We start from the raw sequence: 24420 nt of genomic DNA on the forward strand, positions 1-24420 counted from the left end.
ATGCTGGAGAAGGAACAAGTTACTTACCTGTGACTGTTGTTCTCCAGCATAGGTCTGGCATGGATTCACATGCGAACCCTCCCGCCTACCCCTCTGCAGCTCTTCTCTTGGTCCTACTGCCACTTTACGTGCTACCAAATCTGAGAGGAGGGGCTTAGGTAGAGGGCAGGCATTGGCTGGGGGCAGTATGACCCAGAGCCCAGTAATTGGTTACTAGTAGAAAGACAGTTCAGAAACGAAACTGAAACTGATTTTTTCTTTACCGAGGATTCCCAGCCTGACTACGGGGAATATTCATGAGCATCTGAATCCATGCCAGACCCATGCTGGAGAACAACAGTTACAGGTAAGTAACTTGTTCCTATCGTCATAATGGCCAGCGCTCATGCTGCATGTCCCAATAAGCAAATCAGAGTAGACATTTGTCCTTGCCGAGGGCCAGCCCCACTGCCCAGGCACCAAAGTTATCTCATTATTTTTGTACTTCCTTTTTGACACGTTGAAAAAAATAAAACACATGACAAATTTGCAAAACCATGCTTTCAGGTCCTTGCTGATGCTCCTTTCGCAAGTTTGCACAATCCCATCCAGCACTATGGGGTATAGCCACAAGCAGAATTTCGTTTCCCCTTCAAATGTATCCAAATTTTGAAAACCTTTACCACATAGCCGTTCCCAAGTGACCATGCCCACTTTAACCGCTTTGCCGGTCCCTCGGGTCATGGCCACAGGCTATACCTCAGTCATTAAAGGTATATCAGTATTTTTTGTACCTACATTATGACACTTTTCAAAAAATAAAACCGACACATTTGTGGAACCCTGCTTTTGGGTCCATGCCAATGCTCCTCGCATACGTTTTCTGAAAATCCGTCAATGTTTTATTTTTTTAAAAGTGTCCAAATGTAAGTACAAAAAATAGTCATATAACAAATTCCCACCAAACTTTGCAAAATCTTTTTGCAAACTTGTACACGATCTGTCAAACAGCACCACATGTATAAGCTGTTTAACCATTTTGGGACACCCCTCTTGGTGAAACAGCACCAAACATTTCAAAACCATTTGGGGTTTGGTCTAAAATGATATTGCAAGATTTCATGCAGTTTCATTGAGTGGTGCCACATTTATAAGCCATCCAAAAACTAAAACTGCTTTTCACCATCCCTATAATGCAGAAATATGCATGGATCTCGTCGAACTTTTGTCAAGTTCGCGAACATCACAGCAATGTCCTGAACATCTGAGATGTTTACGTACTTTGGTGAAGAAAAAACACCTGATTTTGGTCTTCTTATGGCCATATCCCATCCCATCCTCATCACCCCTCATCTCCCCAGAGAATGTTTAATTAGTTTGGCAAGTGTAATGTTGTGTTTTTTAATATGTTTTTACCTCGATGTTCGTGGCCTAGAGGCAGAGCTCGCGAATCCAACATGATGTTCGTTTTAAATGTTTTGACGCACCTCATGTTTTTATTTGACCAATCAGCGGGCGCGTTCGTGGTCCACAAATGTCACGCAGCTCTCTGATTCTTCCAGAAGTATCCGTGGACACTGAATCAGGAAGTGAGTCCACGGACCAGACACAGATATCATTCTTTTCGAAATGCACACAAGCATGTCATTGACGTGTCAAATTCCAGTGGCTGCCATAGCATATTTATGACTGGCATGAGAAAAAGACTAGTTGGCAAACTCAAAAGCATTATTGTTCATATTAAGGGAATATGTTACCAGCTTTTGGGGGAAAATGATATCCTTAATGGAATCCACTGCTGAAAAATGGTAGGGCAGTGATTATAGTGGTCAGATTTTTATTATTCTACGGAAAAACAAAAAGTGGTTTGTCAAGCTCCTCAAGCGGTAGCCTTTATTCACTAACTGCCGAACATGATCATAATTGGTGGAAACAGATATGGTTCAACCATTTTGTTGCTTATTACATTACAGTCAAGAAGACTGCACAACTGGATGATGCATGCTAAATATTGGATGATTGTGATATCTTTCTCATGGCTCTGCTTGATCTCTCTGACCTCTGACATCAATGATCATTTGGCATACATTGACACACTATCCTGTCATACAGGAATGGATGGAGAAGTATTAGGGAAGTTCACATGTGTTTTTATGTACTTTTTTGCAGTTTGCAGTCATAGGCAATTTGATGTCTGACTTCTTCTGGCCCCTACTCCCCTTTCGCAGTGTCCCAGTGATCAGAGTTGTTGGCTATACATTAAAATGTGTACATTGGTGCACTATGAAAGCTTGTGGCAAGGTGTAAAGTCTCTGTGCACAGTGTTTAGGTGCCAGGTGTACTTAAAGAGGTAGTTCACTCAAACGTTGTTGTCTCAAAAGATGGGCCATAATAAAAAATATATATACAAATATTTTTGAAGAAAGTTATGTCAAATTTTGAGGAACTGCGGCTCAACGTCAAACATTTCAAGCACTAGGAGGCCTTTGTTTTGTCAAATTAATGAACCTCCTGTGCTTATGTTAAGCTCTGCTCTCGCGGCAATAATGTAGCGAAAACCCCCTACTGGGTGTTTTTGCTTATTGCAACCAGAGAGCGGAGAATGCTGTAAGGCTCCTTCCTGTCCTGTCCTGGGCTGCTGGTGAGTTCTTTTTTTTTTTTTAAAGTCTTCCTGTTTTCCTGGGCTCCCCCTGTTCGGGTTATCCCGGGAGACTTAAAGCGAAAGTACCGGCAATTATAAATACAACAATGTTGTATTTATAATTGCTGCACCTTTCGTTTCAAATCTCCCGGGCTCCCCCGATGCTGGGGGAGCCGGAAGACTGAAAATGAAAATCGTGACCATTATGAATACTTCGCCGGCCGAGTATTCATAATTGCAGCGACTTTCCTTTTCAGTTTCCCGTGCTCGAGAAACTTGAAAAGAAAGTCACAGCAATTATGAAGACTCTGCCAGCGGCCGGCGAAGTATTTATAATTGCTGTGCCTTTCCTTTTACGTTTTCTGTGCTCCCTTGGGACTGGGGAGCACAGGACACCTAACAAGAAAGTCAAGGAAATTACTCTGGTGGCCTCCTCTTCATGTTAAGCTCTGCTCTCTGGCAGCAGTAAGCACAAGTGCCCAGTAGGGCGCTTTTGCTTGATTAATGCCACGGGAGCAGGGGAGCAGAACTTAACATGAACAGAGGAGGCTGCTTCATTTCACAAAATAGATGCCCCATTTCAAAACTTTGAGCCTCATTTCCCTAAAATGTTACATAGAAACTTATTTTAAAAATATGTTTTATATATTTTTTTTTATTATGGTCCATCTTTTGAGACAATAACATTTTTAAGTGAACTACCCCTTTAAGGGTGCCAGAGAAATCCGAAACCTAGCACTCAGTCTTTTAAAATTTCAAGAATGGATGATTGGCCTGTACTTCAGGTTAAGTTCAGGAAAATCACCTGTTATTTTCTGCCACAAGTTTAAACTTTTTACCCCCATTGATTATTTTGCAAGTCCTCAAACTGCAGATACCTTCCAAGAGTCCAAATCAGAAACCCTGTTTTGATCAGTATGAACCCAAAGTAGTGAATGTGTTAATAAAATCATCAGCTAATTATTAAAGCAAGATTGAAATCGAATAGATCAGATAGGCGTATTGAAGAAGTGGTAGTGTTCTGTTACAAATCATTTCCATACACACAGGCCACTTCATTCTCACCTGTGAGTACTTCAAAATTAGATTCCCAGCGTCACCAAGAACCCCCTCCCCGCATCTGCCCCTTTTCTAATTACTTCTACCCGGATATTTGCAACTACTAGTTACTTGGCAAGGTTTGAGACTCAAGCCATGCAGGCCCTTCCACAAATGAGATCACTAGCAGAATGGATTTGACCTGGGATGTTGGATCCCAGATCCTTTCAGAACATTTGCTGCATTGGATGACTAATTGTGTGTAATGATAATGACGATAATATACACAAAATGCACCATAACTCAAAAGGGAATACCTTTGTAAATGTGTCATGGTATTTCTGGCAACCTACTTGTTTGCCAACTGTTTATCCACGTTCCCTTTATTTAGTCAGCATCATATATTGCTATTGCATGTTTTCAGTGTATTACCAAGTCTGAGGCCGTTTTGAATCCGGCCAACTGCTGTCTGTTTTTTTTTTTTATTTGAATGTGGTGTTTTCTACCGACTACTATATTTTCCCCCTGCTTTTTTAATGTAGTTTATAGGTGTATTCACTGCCCCCCCAACTCTCCCCTGTATTAAGGGGCATGGGGCTCCATGTTTTGTAAAATCTTTTTTTTCCATAAACAATGATGTGCATTCTTGTTTTATTTGTGCATTTATGTATATGTTTTTCACACTCTTCTCCCTCTGGTCCATTAGAGAGAATATAGCATCTGAGATTAAACAGTGGAATGTGCCTACCATACCGCAAACCACCACTGAATCCCTACATTATACAATTATTGGAATATATTAAAAGCTAGTTTTATTGGTTAAACTAATAAGATGGCACAGTAAGTTAGATAACAATATGGCAAAAAAGAATTCACTTTCATTGTATTGTCTTATTGCTGCTGTGTGATTTCTTTTTTCGTCCATTTTGCCCTCAACTAAAGGTATAGCTTCTGTTCAGCTAATAGACTGTACATCTTTTTTTAGTTTTAATTTACTAAAACTACTGTCCCAGTCAACAACATTAACTCAAAATATTACCCAAGTTCCGTGTGGCCATGCATACATCTAGAAATAAGAAATGTTTCTTTATATGGTGAGTATGTTGCCACAAAGAACCCATCATTTTCACTATTTACGGGCCATAATTGTTGGCTTTGTCAGTGGTACGATATTTTCTACGTAACCAATAGTGTGCCTTTTTTTGAGTAATTTATACTGTAAAATGAATCACTTCTAGGTACTCCCAATGTTGGCAGAACATTCACAGTGAGAATATATTAAATGGAAAGCATCATACATTTATACTAACTGGTGAAACCAGCATTTCAGCCATGTCTGAACTTAAGACATTTGGCCACATATAACTTAATATTTGGGTCTCCAGGTATACAATACTAGAGACGACTTAAAGTTCACAAATCATATTAAACCGTCCAGGTAACATGTTTAACAAAAAGAGTGTGTAGCATTATTTTCACTATCCTTAACAGAAGAGTACAGCCATGCAAAGTCATGTGAGCCTAAATAAATCTCCACTGGAGTTTATAGATGTACTGTCAAGACTAAGACCCACATTGAAAGAAAATGAATGTTAAGGTGAACTACTTGTAGGGATTCTTTTGTTATGCCTGCTGCTCCTTTCTTCCCAACCGCTCCTAGTCGTTCTCCTTGTCTCCTTTTTCTTCCTCCTTCCGTCCTCTCACCTGTGGTGTTCCTCAGGGATTTTCTCTTTTAACTATACTGCCTAAGTGTTTCAGATAGGATTGTTTGACTTTTCTTTTAACACCTATGCTGATTATTTCTATCTCCTCATCCATTTGGATCAGGACTTTTGTGGTGGTCATTTCCTTTTGGTTGGACTTATACAGTTGCTATATCTTCCTAGATGACCCTGCACTAACTTAGGCTTCTCTGATAAAACAGAGGTTATAGTCTTCCGCGGCCAGGCCGGTGTATGGTGTTCCCAATTCTAGCTCTCATCTCTGGGGCCTGTCCCATTCCTGTAACCACTGAAAAAGCCTTGGATTTAAAGCCGACGATTCTCCCCCCCAGGACTCCTCCAACTTAATCAGGTACTATCTTTTTGCTGGTATCAACTCAATCGTCTCTACCAAATGACTCCTTTTCTTTCCCACTGTGCTCGGATTTCTGCCTCCTCAGCTTTCATGCAGTCCTATTTTGATTACTTCAAGTTCCTTTATGCCAGATTCCCTGGTTCACAGCTTAAACACCTCCAAATTCAGCAGAATCCAGCAGTCTCTCTTGTATTTGGGCTTCCTCGTTCTTCCCTTCTTATTTGCGTTGTTATGAAAATCCACTGACTATTAATTAAGCAGTGGATTTATCTTAAACTGTCTATTATTTTCTGATGTCTTGCTGGCTTTGCTCCCTTTTATCTCCCCAAGAGAACTACCCATTATCTGCTCTTCTAATGTAGGGCTTCCTAAAGTGTATTCCCCCTCAAGTGTGGTAGTGCTTTTTCTGTCCTTGACCCCACTCTCTGGAACTCACTCCCTCTTCTCCATCTTTGCTGTTCTCGCGCTATGTTTTGTCACACGCTCAAATCATAGTAATTGTTAGCTCTTTACATTTCCTCAGGTTGACATCTCCTTTCGTTTCTTAGGTCACACCATTGTTTGGCCCTGGTAGATTCCTTTTTCTGTAGCAATGCTGTCTACAGCACCAGGAGACGACACTGCTGACCGTGTGCTCTAGAAGTGATAGAAGGGCATTCTATTCAGTCTCTTGCCATTCATAATCACCCAACATAAACACTTCGTTGTGGAGGACCCGCAAAAATAGTCCCTCCCACTCACTGCTGCCTGCAGCCAACTACCACTAATACTTTCCGATTTTAAATGCTTTTATAAGAGAAATGTGGTAAAACTATGTTGTACAGACCTCACTACAAGAACGTGTGCTGCCACGTTGGGTTCTTACTGCTTAAAATTAAACCTCTTCAAAAACCACATAGGTGAGAACTCTTCCAGTCTGAGTTCAGACATTAGTCTCCCAAATGCTTGGAACAGCTGGTCTTGTGCCTGCAAAGCAGTGGCCCTAGGGCAGCCACCCCCTCACCAAGAAACAACACCTATGGTCTGGATGCTTAAAACACAGGGCAGTTCCCAAAGAGGGTGCATGCATTTGTCCCTAAGCCCCTTTGCAATCATAATGGTTGGGTGGCACAGCTGGGGTAGTGGTGGAACTAAGCCTGTTGACCCCCAGGGAAGGGTCGAGGACCCAAAAACACTTAAGAGAACTTAAGAGGGACAATCGCTCACAACAGTGGTGGTGATAAGCCCCCTGACAACCAAAGGAGGGGTCAGGGACCCTAAACAAAATACGAGTCATCTTCCTCATAGCAGTACTTGGCAGCGGATTGACCCAAGGCGGCCAGTTCAAAGAAGAAGAGAAATAAGGGTCTGGGACCCAAAGCAAGAAAGTGATACAGTTCATCTTCCTGGTTGCAGTACTTGGCAGGGAAGTGAACAAAGTGGGCCAGATTAAAGAAGAGAAGACAGGGTTGTGGACCCTACTACCACTTAGAATTGGGTGTTGCAGGTGTGAAACCTAACGAGAAGAAGACCAGGGGAAGGGAGTCATTCCCCCTGGTTGTAAGGAACTGCTAAAAAGATACCTGGTAACCTGGACCGGCGGTAAGGTCCAAACAGGCATGGGGAAGGGAGTCATTCCCCTGGGCTATCTTAGCGCGGACATCAGGAGAAGGGATACGTTCTCCTGGCACACCAAGAAAGTATTGTTTGTAACTTTACTATCAGGGCAGTGGAACCATTTCCCCTGACACCATGTGAGACACAAAACTGTTCTAGGATTTGGGAACTGCTTCAACGAACCAGGAACTATAACCAAGGAGAAGGGAATCATTCTCCTGGGAACAGAACAGCACTGCCTTATTCTTTAGTTTCTAGTGCAAGAGACAGAAGTAAGGTTTTCTTGACACAGGACAGTAGACACTGGACACTTTTGCATTGACAGGCATCTTGACAGTCACCTTATCTCTTTAGTTGAGGCAGGGAAACTCCTCTTAGGAATAGGGACAGATGGGTTTTCTTTTTGTTTTCCTATTCATTAAAAGGCATTAACTCCAAACATGCCACCTTTGTGCCAGTCTCCTTCTGCACCCTTAAAGGGGGTAGCATCAGTGGAAGGTGTAAAGCACTTTCCATTAATGTTACGCCCTCATTGACCCTCTGGATCTCCTGTGCCACCCTTTGCCTTGTTGGGGTGTTTGGCACGTCTCTGGGGTTTCCTGGATGATGGGTGTTTGGTTCGGCTTCTCCGGTGTCTTGCTTCCTCTCTACGACGGAGTGCCCGGCTGCCTGCTGCGTTCCTTCCTTCTGTTGACACTGCTGTGCAGTGATCTGCTCCTGAGGACCTTACAATCATCGGATGCGGCGGACGGCCAGCGTGCTTGGAGTCCTCTCCCTCCGGATCTCCGATGCAGGTTTGAATCTCCTGTGTTCGGTGCGCAGTACCTCAGCACACTTAAGCGACTGCCCCAGACTAAGTGTTTAGACCATTGTTGATTGTTATATAATGTTGCTAGCAGTATCTGATCCCATTGTATAAGTATTTTGTCTCTTTCACAGCTTTCCTCTTCTTTGCCCTGCAAGGCTGACCCATCCTAGTACTTGGATTACCAAGGTTCCTGTCGTTCTTATTCGTCTCAGTACTTTCAAGAACCTTGAGACGCTCTGCTTTATAACAGTACATAGGTCTACTGTCTACAAAAGGGTTAGCAGTGGAAGGAGAGACTAGAGTATGTGGGGGCGTGATGTTCTTAAAAGGGCTGTACCCAAGATGGTCTTCCTTATCCCCAGAAGGGGAGTCTCCTCCCCCGCCCCCCATGAGATCCTCCCGCATTATACCACCCCCAGTTGGACTATCTGGTAGCGGCCTCACCTCAGTGGCCTTCAGGGAGAAGTGACATCTAGTCAATAGTCACCCCCCGATTTTTCATTCATTTGTATGGCAGAAACGAGGGGCGAAAAGCATCTTGCGTTTCCAACAGCTCTTTCCTCTCCACCAAACAAATGCTCTGGGATTTATGCCCGCATGGATTTTTGTGCTGGCGCAAATGATGGAGATCCCTATGGAGTCCGCCAGCTTAATGCACTCGCATGGCAGTCGTTTATATGTCAGACAGTGTTTATTTTTAATTGTGAACACTGCGTTCCAATGCTTGCATGGTAAGCAGTGTTGGGCAGGGTTTAATTGTAAGCCCCGCTTAATAATCATAATAATAATTTGGCATTTATATAGCGTTACGAAACCTGGGGTATCTGAGCGCTGCTTATTATTACCCACGGTGTGTGGTGCTCATGCCGAGATTCGAACCTGCGTTAGCAGGCTCTGCATGGATGTCAAAGCGAGCGCTCTACTCGCTGTGCCACTTGACCGGCATATCATGGCAAACACCGCTCACAATCAAAAGTAAACGGTGCCTGGCATGCCAGGCAGCATTTTGTCACTTTGCACTGTGGAGTGCAAATTTGAAGGGCAAAAGGCTGTGTACACGCTTTTGGGCCGCCTTTTGCACTTTACATTTGCACCCTGCAGTGCAAATTACCAAAATTTTGCAGCAGGGACCCGCTTTCATTTAAATGTAACCGTAACGAGTCTCTGCCACCAAATTACGAATTTAATGAACGAAAGCCCCTGAATTTGGAAGCGCATACCAATCTCAAAAGTTGCAATCAACAATTCTCACCATGGTCGCTCTGGAAGTTGAAAAGAATAATTTGCCAGGAGAAAAATGGGATTCAATGCTCAACTATGAACTATAACATTCCCATTATCAGCTTACGCTTGGGCACCTGTAACTCTGCATAATTAAACAAAACATTTGAGATAAAAAGTAAATAACCCATAGCAATAGTAGAGAAAGACGAACTATCTGCAGACTGATTGTCACTCGCCAATACAATACTTCCTAAAATATCGGCCTTCAGAGAGTTTTTGGGCAATTCAGACATTGCTGAGTAGATTGAGCAGTTACCAAGTTTCACCACGTGCTTGGTGGTTGTCTGTGGGAGATACTGGGTAGTTGTTAAGATGTGGGTTTGGGGTTATAAATAACCACTCATGAGACTTGTTCAGTTTAGGTGTCTTTAGTAAGTCCACAGGAACACAGGTAAGTACATCAGGTATAATACAGGACAAGTTCATAGGATAGAAGCATCCACCGGTCCCCCTGTGCCAAGCTTAAGTTTCCAACTGGCAATCCAGGAACACAGGCACTCACATCCAAACATTCCAACCAGAACACTCCATACCAAACATTCCAGACTCAGGCACACATACATACAGGGAATAGCCACATAGTCAGGATAGGTAAAACACAACACATCTCCCCCCATACATAACCATGCAATCAAAGGAAGAAACAGAAGGAACAGTGTTACTAACATGTATGTATATAAAAAAAACGATCCTTCTAAACAACCATCCGGCAAACTGCTCCTAGCATAAAGCTATCCCCTACCAAGTCCTTAGAGTACCTGCCAATTGGCTAACACACTTCCAAAACAATCACTAGAACCATAACAGGCCTATTATGGAGCTCGCTACAAGGGAACCAGCCCTCAATCTCATACACAACCATTACCACCTACATCACACAATAACCGTGCATCATCATTCACCAACTACAAATTGTGCTAACACAATCTACAGGGTTAAACCCCACTATCTGCCTAAAGCGTACTCATCTGCACTCCAGTGTGAGTGTCCTCAAAACACCCTCACCTGGCACCAAAACCGATGTCGTTCATAATACTGGGTAAGCAGCATGGACACTACTTTGAAAATAACATGCTTCACCAGAGAGCACATACAATAGCAACGCTCGAAAACATGCCAACTCCCTCACATAAGCCTTGGCATTACACCAAAACATGCCAACTGGACTGTGCCCACCACTGAGCACAAATATTCGACACCAACAGTGTCGGTATTCTTGATACCCCACCATTTGACACACCAAGGTGTCGGGATTCTCTATCCCCCTATCTATGACACACCAAAGTGTCGCAATTCCCCAACGGGACCAACAGTCCCCACAACAGGTACCTGGCGCGACCACCTCATCCGAGGAAGACCACCACAAAGGCATCTAGTGCCGGGACACCCAGTCCCCCAAGATACGGCACGACCACCTGAAGCCAGGAAGACCGCCAATTACTGCTGAGAACACAGTCGGGATTTCTCATCCCCCACAATATTTGACACACCAAAGTGTCGGTATTCTTGATACCCCATCATTTGACACACCAAATGAGCACAATACCATTTCCTCCACTCCACCACTCCAGGCACATGCCTGAGCTAATGAATGCTCACCATTGAGCATCCCATGCTCACCATAGAGCAACATATACTCACTCTAACAACTGCTCCGGGCACCATGCCTGAGCTACTACATGCTCACATCACTGCACAGACTCATTCCCTCAAACGCACCAGTCAGGAAAATTGAGCATTTAATATGATAAACAAGGGTTAAGCACCACACTTGAGTCCAATAATAAAGCTTGCAAAGTCCTTATGGTTGTTTTCCTGTGGAAGAATAATTGGTTAATACAGTGCAAAACATAAACACATCTCACATTAGGTTTTCAATTTCAGAACATATCTCTTGAATTTCAGCACATAGCCAAGACATCAGAACTACCCATAGATGCACCCATTAGCACCAGACAACGTCACCAATACTGGCAAAACTCACCACCTCTTTAGGCACCTCAACACTGGAAATGCATCCTCAAACACAATATGCCCTTAGAATGCCATATAGCATAATAACCAACACCACCAACTGCCACAAAATACATTTGAAGTAAACACATCTTCTCACTGCAAGATGTAATGTTGAAATCTCTTGTCATTGACCCACCAATATCCAGCGTTGCAATACAGAAATCATGACATTTTTATTTATTTTTTTATTTATTTTTTTTTAAAATGACCTTGGCATCACTCAATATAACTTCCATGAGCTCGAGACATGCTGCTTCCAACCATAAGAAAATAACAGGCCATGTACAATTGTAATGTCAATGCACTTAGATGAGAAAAAAAAACAAATCCGCCGTATCCTGCAAAATAAACGTTAGCATAGTACCTCATGTCTGCGATGGTTTAGTATGCATTAGGTGCAAAAAAAAACTCTTCAGCTTTGGCAGCTAACACAGCTGATCCACTTGTAAACTTGCACAATACGTTTTTCCGGAAGCCACGAAACGAGCACTTTGATCCAAATGTTATAAACATTCCATAGAAATGCGATAGACGCCGTAACACATTTTGTATTTGTTGCAATCCATTTACTTCATGGATCCTTCATGCTATGCAGATGAACCGATGCCGCAGACCCGGAAGTACTGCACGTAGCGGGCACGTTGGAAGGTCCTTTTTTCCAATGCAGCACACTTCGTCAAGACACGAAGCAGGCTGCTGCGCACTCCAGGAACGTTCGCTCCAACGTTCCAACACAGCGGACCTTTGCCGACACCACCAGCATTCTGATGACATCACCATTTCTGTCGGGCACGCCGACCCGTACAGAGCTCCTCGCACCAACCGTCGTCGGTGCAGCCAAAGCAGGCATCCCTCAAAGACGCTGAGAAAGTGCGAACCCTCACACGCCACTCCAAAGCTGCTCCAAAAGGTAAAGGCATCAGCATCACTGCTACTAATATATTTTGCAGTCTCTGCTATTGATGCAAAGTTATAATGTGCTGGCCACATTAATCCTCGATGTTTCCCCGGCCCCTTACACGCTGTCACAATCGGCCGCTGTTCACTTCAAAGGCCAATTTTAATTACGCTGACAGCCATGCAGCGCTGTCCTGCAGTGTCACTGAGTTGAGCCTTTCACTCATTCATGCAGGCACAGCACGCTTACCTTGGGGCCGGGGGGGGCCGGTGGATGCCTCTGTGGTTACTGCTCCTTGCTGGTGGGCAACTTCCTTGCCACTTTCGGCTTCCTGGTAACCGTCCTTGTTTGTACTGGTGCTTTCCTTGTTCTTTTTTTTTTTTTTTGCTCCCTTCAGTTTCCAAACATCCTCGTCGCCAATGTTAAGATGTGGGTTTGGGGTTATAAATAAACACTCATGAGACTTGTTCAGTTTAGGTGTCTTTAGTAAGTCCACAGGAACACAGGTAAGTACAACAGGTATAATACAGGACAAGTTCATAGGATAGAAGCATCCACCGGTCCCCCTGTGCCAAGCTTAAGTTTCCAACTGGCAATCCAGGAACACAGGCACTCACATCCAAACATTCCAACCAGAACACTCCATACCAAACATTCCAGACTCAGGCACACATACATACAGGGAATAGCCACATAGTCAGGATAGGTAAAACACAACAGTAGTCTTCAGGGACAAAGGACCAGGGATTGTTTTCCATACCCTGATAGCCTGACGGGCAAAAGGGTCAATGGGCTGCTTAGTGCAGCACAGGATCAAGGAAGAGTGGGGATTGAGGCAGCTGTCCCGGATACCAGTCGTTGGGGTGTCAGGTAAAAAGAAAACATGATATCCTTTATAACAGCCTAGGGAACGGGGCGTGGTACAAGGTAAACATTGGACTGTTCCAGATACCAGCCTTCATAGTGGTACTTCGTGAACAGCATTTGGACTGTCAAGGATACAGGCACGCGTTGTGGTGCCAGGCAAATAGCATTCAGACTGTCCCAGATACCAGCTATAAAGGTGTCAGGTGAACAGTACTCCTACTGTCCGTGAAACCAGCGCAGGGGTTGCTTCATTTGGACTGCCTCGGATACCAGCTCCAGTAGAGATGCTAGATAAATTGCATTTGCACTGTCTCAGATAAGAGTGCACATTACCAGAAACCACCTCTGGAGGTGGTGCTAGGTAACCCGTATTTGGAGTGTCCCAGAGAAACTCCTTGCTTGTGGTGCTTGGCTTTGTAAACTGCACTTGCACTGCTTCAGCTACAAGTCCTGCTAGTGGTGCTAGAAAAATTGCATTCAGGCTGTCCCGGATACCTAGCCTAGTGGTGGTGCTTATGTTATGTCATGCTTGTGGGATTTATGCAGCACTTTCCTTCCATTTGGATGGTCCTCAGGTGCTCTGGCAGTTCTGAAAGAGATGGGACTAGGTTAGTGGGGAGAAGTAACATGCAAGACAGCTTTGCTGTTGTGTTGATGTGTGCAGATCAAAGTACCCTAGGCTCTGTATGCAGACCACTTGCTAGGTGTTCTGTGGCAGGAGCAAAGAGGCATTTGTTCCTGTGTTCTTTGATACACTGTCTGGGGCTGTGGCATGCATGATAGTGGTAAGGGTGTAGTGTTTCAAATTTAGATATCTTTTGGGAGGTGTTCGTTTGTCGCATGTGAGTGGCTTAGTTGGTATTCTTACTGTGTGTGTTGGAAAGTAGATTTTTAGCATATTAGTGTTGGGAATAGTCATATACTATAACAGGCGTGTCCGTGAGGGGCGCAGACAATGTTGAGGCCACACACATCAAATCTTAACATGGCATAGAATGCACCACCCCAAGGGCTTGTATACAGGACTGTCTGAATGCTATTTTCTTAGCACCACAACTATCCAGCACAGTCAGAATGCTCTTTATCAAGCACCGACTGGGCAGGTATCAGCGACAGTTCAAATGCGGTTTACCTAATGCAGGCAAGAGCAAATCTGGAGACCATGAAGGGCTAGTGTCTTACAAGAAGACCGCACATGTACAGATAAAAGAGAAACTGTACTGGAGAGGAAAAGGTAACTAAAGACCACTTGGGGCCTGCTTGTCAGGAGAAGGCAGGGTATGTGCAGAGAAAAGGGAGAAACTGTACTGAAGAAGTGTGGGTACAGCTGGAGATAAGGTAGGGCGTCTGCGCCAAGAGAAGGCAGGAAATATGCAGATGGAATTTGACAGCAATAGGCTGTCAAAGCTGAAGACAATGAAGGGCCTGGGTGTCCCAAGAAGGCAGACAATGAGCAGGTATTCTGATGGCGCCCACAATGCCATAACGTGTGTTATTGCATACTAGAAATCAAACCAAATCGTATAGTACTTGACATTTTTGGGTACAAATCAGTCCACACCACCTTACCCTAAAAAAGGTAGGTCCTCTTCCTCTCCCCTCGCTCCCCTTTTGTAATGTAGTTCCTTTTTGACTCCAATTCCCTGAGAGGACAGTTCACACCTTATGCATATAATAAGTCATAACAGCCTCTGCCTACCTTTGGAAGCAAAACCACAAAATAAATTAGATAAATTTTGCATACATGCGTTTGCCATCCTTCATTCTTTAGCTCTTGCGCACAAGCTTCCAAGGAGCTCTGGCAGATCAGTACTTAGTAAGGTGACAAAGATATTATACATTTGATAATTCAGTCTTATTAGACAATCCATTCTAGCCCCCAACTCAACCCCTTTATTTCTCTGTCCACATGCTTTCTTATTACTTTCCTGCAGCTGTGGCCCAGTTTAGGATGAGGGATGGTCTGCCCAGAGAGTGACCCAGCTTTGTGGGGAATTTAAAGGAATGCAAACCCCAACGTGTCTCATTCCTGCTCCTCATCTAATTTTTGTCCCCTGCAGGGTTTCAGCATTATTCTGCAAATTGAGTTATGGAGCTGCCTCAATTTCGGGTCAGGGGCTATGAAGGAATGTAATCTTGGTCTGTGACTGCATGTGCTGTGTGAGACACATTTTAAGCTTGTGGAAGGCACTATACCAAAGCAACCCAACCAAAACCAGGTTCAGCTAACTGTTTAAATTGAGTTTGTGTAATAACACAAATTAGTACCCGGCGAGAGTCGAGCAGAATGCAACACGCATTCTGATTTTTTTTTTGTCCTCCTGGACCTTGGCTTTTTCATGATTCACACAAACAGCAGTAATTTCTCCCCCTCCACCGCCATTAGGGTCATTGTCAAGCAGTCATTATTTACTTGCCATCGGGGTCAGCCTTTCTCTGATTCTTCCTCAGGGCTGATGGTGGATGGCCTCATACTTTGGCCTTCCAAGTACCTTCAGGTTTTGGTGTTGCTTGACAATTACCCTGATTATCATTTCTCACCAATGTTACACTTCCTCCAGTCTGCCCACTTGCAGATTACTGCAGATTATTGTTGCCTTTTTCCAGACAACACCCTTCTACTGACCTCCTTTGAGGAATCTCCCTCTGTTTCAAGGAAGCAGAGATAGTTATTTCCTTCTCCTCCCGGTGCCTTACCTCTACTGAACTTTCTAAGCCCTATTCCTTGGAGCGGGGCCTGGCTCCTGCTCTCATTTCTAATAGGATATTCCCCATTTCAGTTTAAATTCTTGATTCTGATTGGGAATTATTGATTTCTCTCATTAAGTTATTCTTGCTGGGCCTTTTCTATTTCATAATTGTTTTTAAAGTTTTCACTGCCGCTGGTGAGGCCCTATGATGCTTTAAGTGTGATTGTCCGTTCAGACATTGCCTCCCATATTCAATTTCACTTGTTGTACCAAAGCATTTATTGTACAAACAATCTCAAAGTTGAAACCCACCTCATGTCACAGTGATAATTGCCCCCCTAGTCTATTCATACAGTGCAGGGATATCCTTGCTCTGTGGGTAACCAAGTTTGTCAACTGCTCTTTCTAGGATGGTGCGTTCCACTGTTTTCTAAAGGAGGCGTTGGTCACCCCCCTTTTGAAAAAAGAGTCGCTAGACCCTTTTGTCTTGGACAATTACCGTCCAATTACAAATGTGCCTTTTTTGCAGCAAGTTTTGGACAAGGTGGCACATATACAATTTTCAAAATTTTCTTGAGAGCAAAGAGATCTTCTTGTCCTGCCAATCCGGTTTTCGGAAAGGGCATGGCACAGAAACTGCCATGCTCGACCTGCAAACTAACCTACTATCCAACATGGATCAAGGACAACTATCTATCCTAATTCTACTGGACCTATCCTCAGCATTTAACCTTGTTAGTCATGATTTACTTAAGGATAGACTACAGTCTTTTGTCGGGTGCTCTCCAAAAGCGGTCAGCTGGATTTCTTCCTTCCTGGGACCTAGGAATTCCAGGGTGAATGTTGGCAAAGCCTGCTCAGATCCCACCTTTGGGGTGCCTCAGGGATTGTGTATTGCCCCCACCCTTTTTAACCTCTATTTGATTCCATTTCTGATCCTTTTGATCAGCCTGGGCGTCCAGGTGGCTAATTATGCTGATGACACGCAGGTGGTGGCTAAATTGTCAGGTTAATATTCCGAGGATCTATTTATGCTTAATACCGTTTTTAATGCCATCCATCTTTGGATGGCCTTCAATTGCCTGTCCTTAAATGCTAGCAAAACCAAGCTCTTAATTATAGCCTCTACTATGAGACTTAGGTCCCTGCCAGGAGAGTACAACCAGTTGCCTCTCCTGGGTACGTTGATCCCGGTGGCAGAGAGGGTCAAGACCCTAGGAGTGGTCCTGGACTCTGAGCTATCTATGTCACATCATGTGGTGGCCATTCGCTCATCCTGCTGGCTGATCACAAAGTTCTTATGTAACATTCAACCATTCTTCTCTTCAGAGAACTTAGCTACATTGGCATCAGTCCTGATCAATACACGTTTGGATTATTGTAATAGTCTACTGAGTGGCTGCACAAACTCTCCAATAGCAGCCCTACAGGTCCCTCAGAACGGTGCAGTGCAGGCTTTTTCAGGTCTCATCAGGTGGGCCCATGTTACGGTGGCCCGGCGGGGTCTACACTGGCTGCTTGTAAAACTGAGAATCCGGCATAAAATGTTGACGCTCGCACATAAATGTGTGATGAACATTGCACCTCAGTACCTTGGGTGTCAACAATAAGATCGTCATTAAACCCGCAGATAAGGGGGATGAAGTTGTACTTTTGGAGCACAATAGATTTTGCAGTATTGTCTTGGATCTGCTGGAAGAGGCCAATTATAAGAAACTTGGCAAGGATACCACTTTGGAAATCCAGAAGCAGATTTCAGAAATCACAGGGATCGGTTTGAATAATAACACGCCTACCGCAATACCAACGAGGGAAGGACACCGTCAATGTATACAATTCCCAAAATTCATAAAAGCACCACTAACCCACCAGGGAGACCAATAATTTCAGGGTGCAGGTCTATTTTGGAGCCCATTGGAAAATTCCTTGATGTTTTCTTTAAACCCATGAGTCAATTTACGGAAACATACTTAAGGGACACCATGGATGCTATTACATGCTACAAAGGCACCAGAGATGACCAATCTACAGATCTATTGGTCACTATGGACATACAGGCTCTTTACACCAACATCCCCTAACAAGAAGCCATTGATTGCCTCAGGGAAGAACTGACGGTCCAAGACATCCAAAGAAGAGTCCCTACAGATTTCCTTATGGACCTTCTGTCATTGGCCCACAATCGGAATTTTTTCAAATTTGACAAACATTTCTATTTGCAAATTAAGGGTACGGCCATGGAGGCGGCATTCACCCCCAGTTTGTCCATTACTTAAATGGCCCATTTTGAAAGACCAACCCTTTCAAAGACGATTCACAAGTGGAAGCATTACATCGACGGTGTAATCTTCATATGGCATGGCCTACCAGAAGTTCTTGAGGAATTCCTACTCTGGCTCAACACACGGAATCCGAACATTCAGTTCACCATGTCATGGAGCCGAGAAAACAATCTATCTGGAATGATCAAAGCCTGCTAAAGTTCTAATGTTTACAAGAAGACCACTGATCGTAACACATTGCTCCATTATTCCAGTCATCATGCTACCACCTTACGTAACAACTTGCCAAATGGATAATATTTACGCATACAGCATAATTGTACAGATGTCAAGGACTACTAAGCACTAAGACTTGATGATAGACTCAAGGCCAGAGGATACCCAAGCATATAATCAGGAATGCACATAAGAGTGCACGATGTACACCGCGGGGGACCCTCCTTGTACCCAAGACCAGGAAACATGTTAGCAAGCAGCACACACATGATGGCATCCTGTGCTGGACCCTAGAGTCAATTACAAACACTCCTAATATATGGGGGGGGGGTCCTTGACCACAAAGAAGGATGGTGGATCCACTACTTGAACACTGAAAAAGAAGGCCTTAATGAGATACATCTGATAATGTGAATATATGACTAGGGGTCACAGCATCATCCGTGCATAGGTCGTTTTTCTCCAGTTGATGCACCTACACCAGGGTATCTCATTCGTTCTCCCCCCTATACCCACACCCCTTTTTTCCCCTCTCTCTTCGCCTTTCCCCCCTCCCTTCTCTCCTCCCCCCCTTCTCTCCCCTCTCCGATCACATCCATCATGGCTGCCACAATGCACTCCTTGATGCTATACTTATACAAAGGCCGGTTCCAGCCACAGCCATCCCATGAACTGTGTTTCTAGAGAGATCTGCTAGTCACGCAGGCGGGTTACCCCTCCCTGGCTGGTTGGGTTCCCAGATAAGGCCCAGCTTTACCAGATCGGGCTTTCATCGAGCACTCACATAGACACACTGTCGCAATAAGACGGCTTGGCTGTGCGTTATCAACAGGACATCTATGACGCAAACCTCGCCACATCTGTTTTAGTATGTGCCTCTTTGCCAACCATTTTTATAGCTTATTCAGTACTGACAATTTCCTTGGGCTGCGAACATGAGACTGGGGAAAGAGTACACTTTGATACCTCACACATCTTCACTCAGTCGTCAGACTCCCTCTCATTATGTGCCTTTTGCCCCCCTCGAATATTTGTTACAGACGCACGTTCATTGCAGCCATGCGCAGAGATTGCCTTTTTGATGCCATGCCGGAACTCCTTTGCAGAGCCCGACTTTGACATCGCAGTGTTTCAGCAACTATTTCCCCACTTTGCAAGGGAGTTTGCTTCGATCTCCCGTTTCCACTTTGTTGCACTGAGAAGTCCGTCAAAGCGTCCCCTGCCAAGCCTCGCGGCTCACGTCAGCATGCCTGCCGGATGCTTTGCCAATCAGGGCCATGGTTTCTTACCAGGCCCCCGTTACCATAACAACATCCGATGCTACCTTGACTGCCTGAAGCTACTTATTCGGGAGCGTCTTGTACGCGCCCTAGCTTTTTTGTCTGACTCTTAGGTTCTTCGCTTATGGTTTCACCTGTAGCCCACTCAGAGATAGTAGCCCACCACCCACGCGGCCATGACTGTGAGTGTTACAATCCTATATCCCATCGCACTCTAGCAAGGCCACAGGGTACCCGGGTCCCGCTGCCAGTGTTCATGTCAATTATCAGAACTTGTTGCCCGCTGACCATGTGGGGCATATATTTTTATGCACTCTCTTGTTTTCAACTTTTACATTTTGTGTTCCTCCCTCCCTTCTCTATCTCCCCAGGTGACCATTCCATATGACCTGTGCCTCCCAGCACCTAGCGTAGCTGCCATTCATTTCCAATGGCATAGTTCTATCACGCCTTGTCTGACGGAGGAGCCAGGGTTCTTTACACTCCAGCGTGCGGGTCCTGCTCCCAAGGAGGGTGAGGACATTGGCACATCAGCGCAAATTAACACATTTGGTTCTATGGGCAGCATTCCACCTCCGGACACAAGCCTGTTACCTCTCTAGATTGCCTACATGTACGGGTGAGTCCAGAGGCCCCCTTTTGTTTTTAGATCTCCTGGCCCATATTGTCCTTCATACACAGGTGACTAGCCTATCGGGCTCCTTTAGACCATGATGCGAATTGTCCTTTTGTACACTACTTTTATCATCAGTAGAGACAGACTTTCTCTGTTGTATTTCATTGCAGCTGTGGACACTGAAAACTCTGACAGTCCATTTGGATTGTCTTTTACCCGCAGAACAGTCCAGAGATGCACAGAGGTCAGTCCCTTGGTTTTTCATGCCCTTGCTCCTAAGCTATTAAGTCCAGGGCTTCGCTCTATAACTTCCCTTTGCTTTCTTATATTGCAATTTTGTACATTCCTTTAATGTTGTAATTTAGGTAAACGTATACTCATTGTTTATGTTTATATGCAGGGTCCCCACAAAGCAATTGTTATGGATCCTGAAGAAGGCTTTGGTCCTAGAATACAAGAGATCAGCCGAAAAGTAATTTCTGCTTCCCGGACAGGCTACCTTCCATCTATACAAGGCGCCCACTACATGATTCTATTACTGTGATAATTTACTGACGTAGACCCGCAGACAAATTGTTGTCAATGTTGGGTTGACAATGCAGTGGTCCTTAGTTTCACTCTTTGTACAACCTCAACTACATACATAGAGTTGGCTATGTAATTTATGATACGAACCAATGTACTCTTATAGCATATGAGTTTCTGTTTGTTTTATATGGTTGTTTTGATTCGTCCACGATTTTTTGTATAATATAAACATTTGGTGTTTTGTTTTTAGTATCACAACTGTTTGTATGTTTTGAGATTTGAACCACGTTTAATAACATATATCTTGTCTATGTGAAAACATGTTTTGATTAAATATGAACATCAATAATTGGAAAAACTGCAACAATGTAGACTGTTTTACATTTCAGCTACTTGGCCTTACTGGACAATTTGTATATCTGTAAGAGTGTTCTCTAAGACCTAATTAGAATACAGGTTCTTGGTCTCTCCTGTTTTTCACTTTCAGGTTGAGGACCATATATTTGCACGCCTCAGCCATAGTACTTGTCTGGTTCTGAAAAATGTTCCCATATCAGGAACTTGCTCATATATGTTGGAAATCCACCCCTGGTTCACCTCAGTACCTCACAGAACTCCTCCAACTCCAGGTGTCTTCTCGCCCTCTTAGGCCCCAACACGGCATGAGACTGTTCAAACCCAGATTCAGGTTGGTAAAGGCTGGTGGCCATAGCTTTAGTGTGCAAGGCCTGCATCTGTGGAATCTGCTGCCCCCAAATCTGAGAACTGCTGAGTTAACTGTTAAGTTAAAAAAAGATTTAAAGACGCTTCTTTTCAATCAGCCTCCGGACTAGTGTCTGTTTGCTTGAATTGTTCTTCCTCTGGACCCGGTACTGTCGACTCCTAGGGCCTCATTACACGTTGTGCGTTAAGGGATTAACGTTACCGGTAATGGAATACCGGTATCGTTAAATCCCAACCCCAATTATGACCCGACTTACCGCTATTAGCGGCACCGCTAAGTACGGTGCCACTAATAGCGGCGTGTCCGCGGGCGCGCAACCCTACATCCCGTAAATAGCGGCATGTCGCTAATAGCACACCATCACAAGCCATGCGGGCATGCAAATAGCGGCATGGTAAAGCCCCAAAAACCCCTTACCAGCATGGCGCTAATACCGGCATCGCGAACCACCTGTTAAGAGAAGTGAGCAGTGTTCCCACCTGCCACAGGTGGACACAATCAGCACAGGTGGAGGCAATGGAGACTGTGGCAGCACAAAAGGAGCACACCACACCCCTTCACACACCAAGATGGTTCCAATACTAGCAGCATTACATGGGCTGGAGGATATGATTGCAGTGTAGCAGCAATAACAACAGGCAGGACAGAGGAGACGCAGTAGGAGGAAGAGGAGGAGGAGGGAAAGACAGGCGCAGCAAGCACCACCAGGGCACTTAGTAATACTACAGAGGCAGCCACCAATCCCCAGGATCCAAGCCAGTCCATTTAACCTAACCCCTGAGCAGATACACACCCTGTACCGTCTGGACCGGGATACCATCACCAGCATCGTGGACATGATACATGACGACATTGTGAGCCTCATAGACATCAGAACTGCCATCCCCCTCTACTGAAGGTGGTGACCGTGCTCCACTTCCTGGCCACAGGCCCCTACTAGCATACAGTGGGGCAGAGGCATGGCATCTCACAACTAGTATTCTCACGCACGCTGAACCAGGTACTCAATACCCTCCTGAAGCATGCTCGTGAACACATATTCCTGCCACGGACTGCCCAGGAGATCGCTAACACCAAAGTTGGCTTCTATTCACTGGCAGGCATCCCAAGTTGCATCAGGGCCATCGACTGTACAAATGTGGAATTGGTGGTCCCACATCACAATGAAGTAGTCTACCAAAACAGAATGCACTCCACTCTATCAATGTCCGAATGGTATGTGACGCAAACAAGATAATCACACATTGTTGTGCCCGATTTCCCGGATCAACCCATGATTCAATGGTGCTGCGGAACTCAACCATACCACGCTACATGGAGCGACATGCCGGACAACGTTCGTGGCTACTTGGTGAGTAGCAGGGCAAGCACATGGCAGTGTGATTTGGTGGGGGAGAGATACATACTCCAACTGGGTGTGATTGGGGGGGGGAGAGATACATACTCCAACTGGGTGTGATGGGGGGAGAGATGCATACTCCAGCTGGGTGTGATTGGGGGGGGAGATACATACTCCAACTGGGTGCAGACAGCCGTCCGTAGGACAAATGGACATACAGATGTACGCCAATGTCCATCAGGGAAGGCCACAATGTACTTGAGAAGAACCCACATGCAATTTGAAGATGCACAACATTGAGAACAATCCAGGTTTCCAAATATCACACATCCATCCACATTGCACATCATGCCACACCACATAATACACAAACCTGCAACATGGCGTCAAGATAGTTATACAGAATTAGCGCAGCACAACATCAATAAAGCAATGTGCCCTTGAATGCATGCAAAGGGATCACCCTAGCCATAGCATTGAACCACGCACCTATAGCACCACTGAAGTGATGCTTCACAGCATGGCAACATCGATGTCGGAATGGCAGTACACTAGCAGTGTGGTACCAATTTTGCCTGGGCCCAAGGACACCTAAGACCTGGCCTCACCCAGGACATGTCAATTACTGTCAGAGGCATGAATGGGGCATGTCCACTTGCAGGGTCGAGCTCACCTTTGCACATTGCAGTCACACAGATCGTCTGCATGCATGCTGGTAATCGTGGATTTCAATCATAATGCAAAGTCGATTTGTGTGATATGTACAGGCCGCTCTTGAGGTCAACAGTAACAGGTCCCCCATAGAGGTGATGCCGGCTATCCCCTGAAGAGGTTGCTCCTTACCACTGTACGGAACCCATAGAACAGGCACGAAGAGGACTACAATCGTGCACATACCCGTACCCGCGTCGTGATTGAGCAGACTTTTGGCCTTTTGAAGACACGGTTTAGGTGCATTAGCAGGTCTGTTGGCGCTCTCCTGTATGGCCATGAGAAGGTGGCCAAGATCACCATGGCATGTGTCATGCTGTACAATATGTGTATCAGACGGAATGTGCCACTGCCCCCTGACGTTAAATACAAGCACCTGATGAGGATGATGATGGTGATGAGGACGGAGGTGACGTGGATGCAGGTCATGCAAGAGGCTATGGCCAGGAGGGACGTGATGTGAGACAGCATTTGATCAACCAAATATTCTGAGTAACATGGTTTCACTCTGTAGGATGGATATGGGTAGTAATGTACTGGTGTCTGTGTTGAAGCGCACAGTGGACCCTGCCACCAATAAAGTACACATACACAATGAAGAAGTCCAAGCCTGTGTTTTGATTAATCACCAGTCTATTAAGGAATTTTAAGACGTAAAAGTGTATGTTCCCAACTATCCCACCACCCTTCCCTCCTCCCCCCACAACAGTCCCGAAACACCCTTCACCCCTCCCCCACAACAGTCCCGAAACACCCTTTACCCCCTCCCCCGACACCAACCCCTTATGTGTCTGGCACAATGTTGTTGTCCTGCTGCACACGTGGAATGTT

Source organism: Ambystoma mexicanum, chromosome 2p, assembly GCF_040938575.1.
Source record: "Ambystoma mexicanum isolate Mex_15411 chromosome 2p, UKY_AmexF1_1, whole genome shotgun sequence".
Taxonomy (NCBI): domain Eukaryota; kingdom Metazoa; phylum Chordata; class Amphibia; order Caudata; family Ambystomatidae; genus Ambystoma; species Ambystoma mexicanum.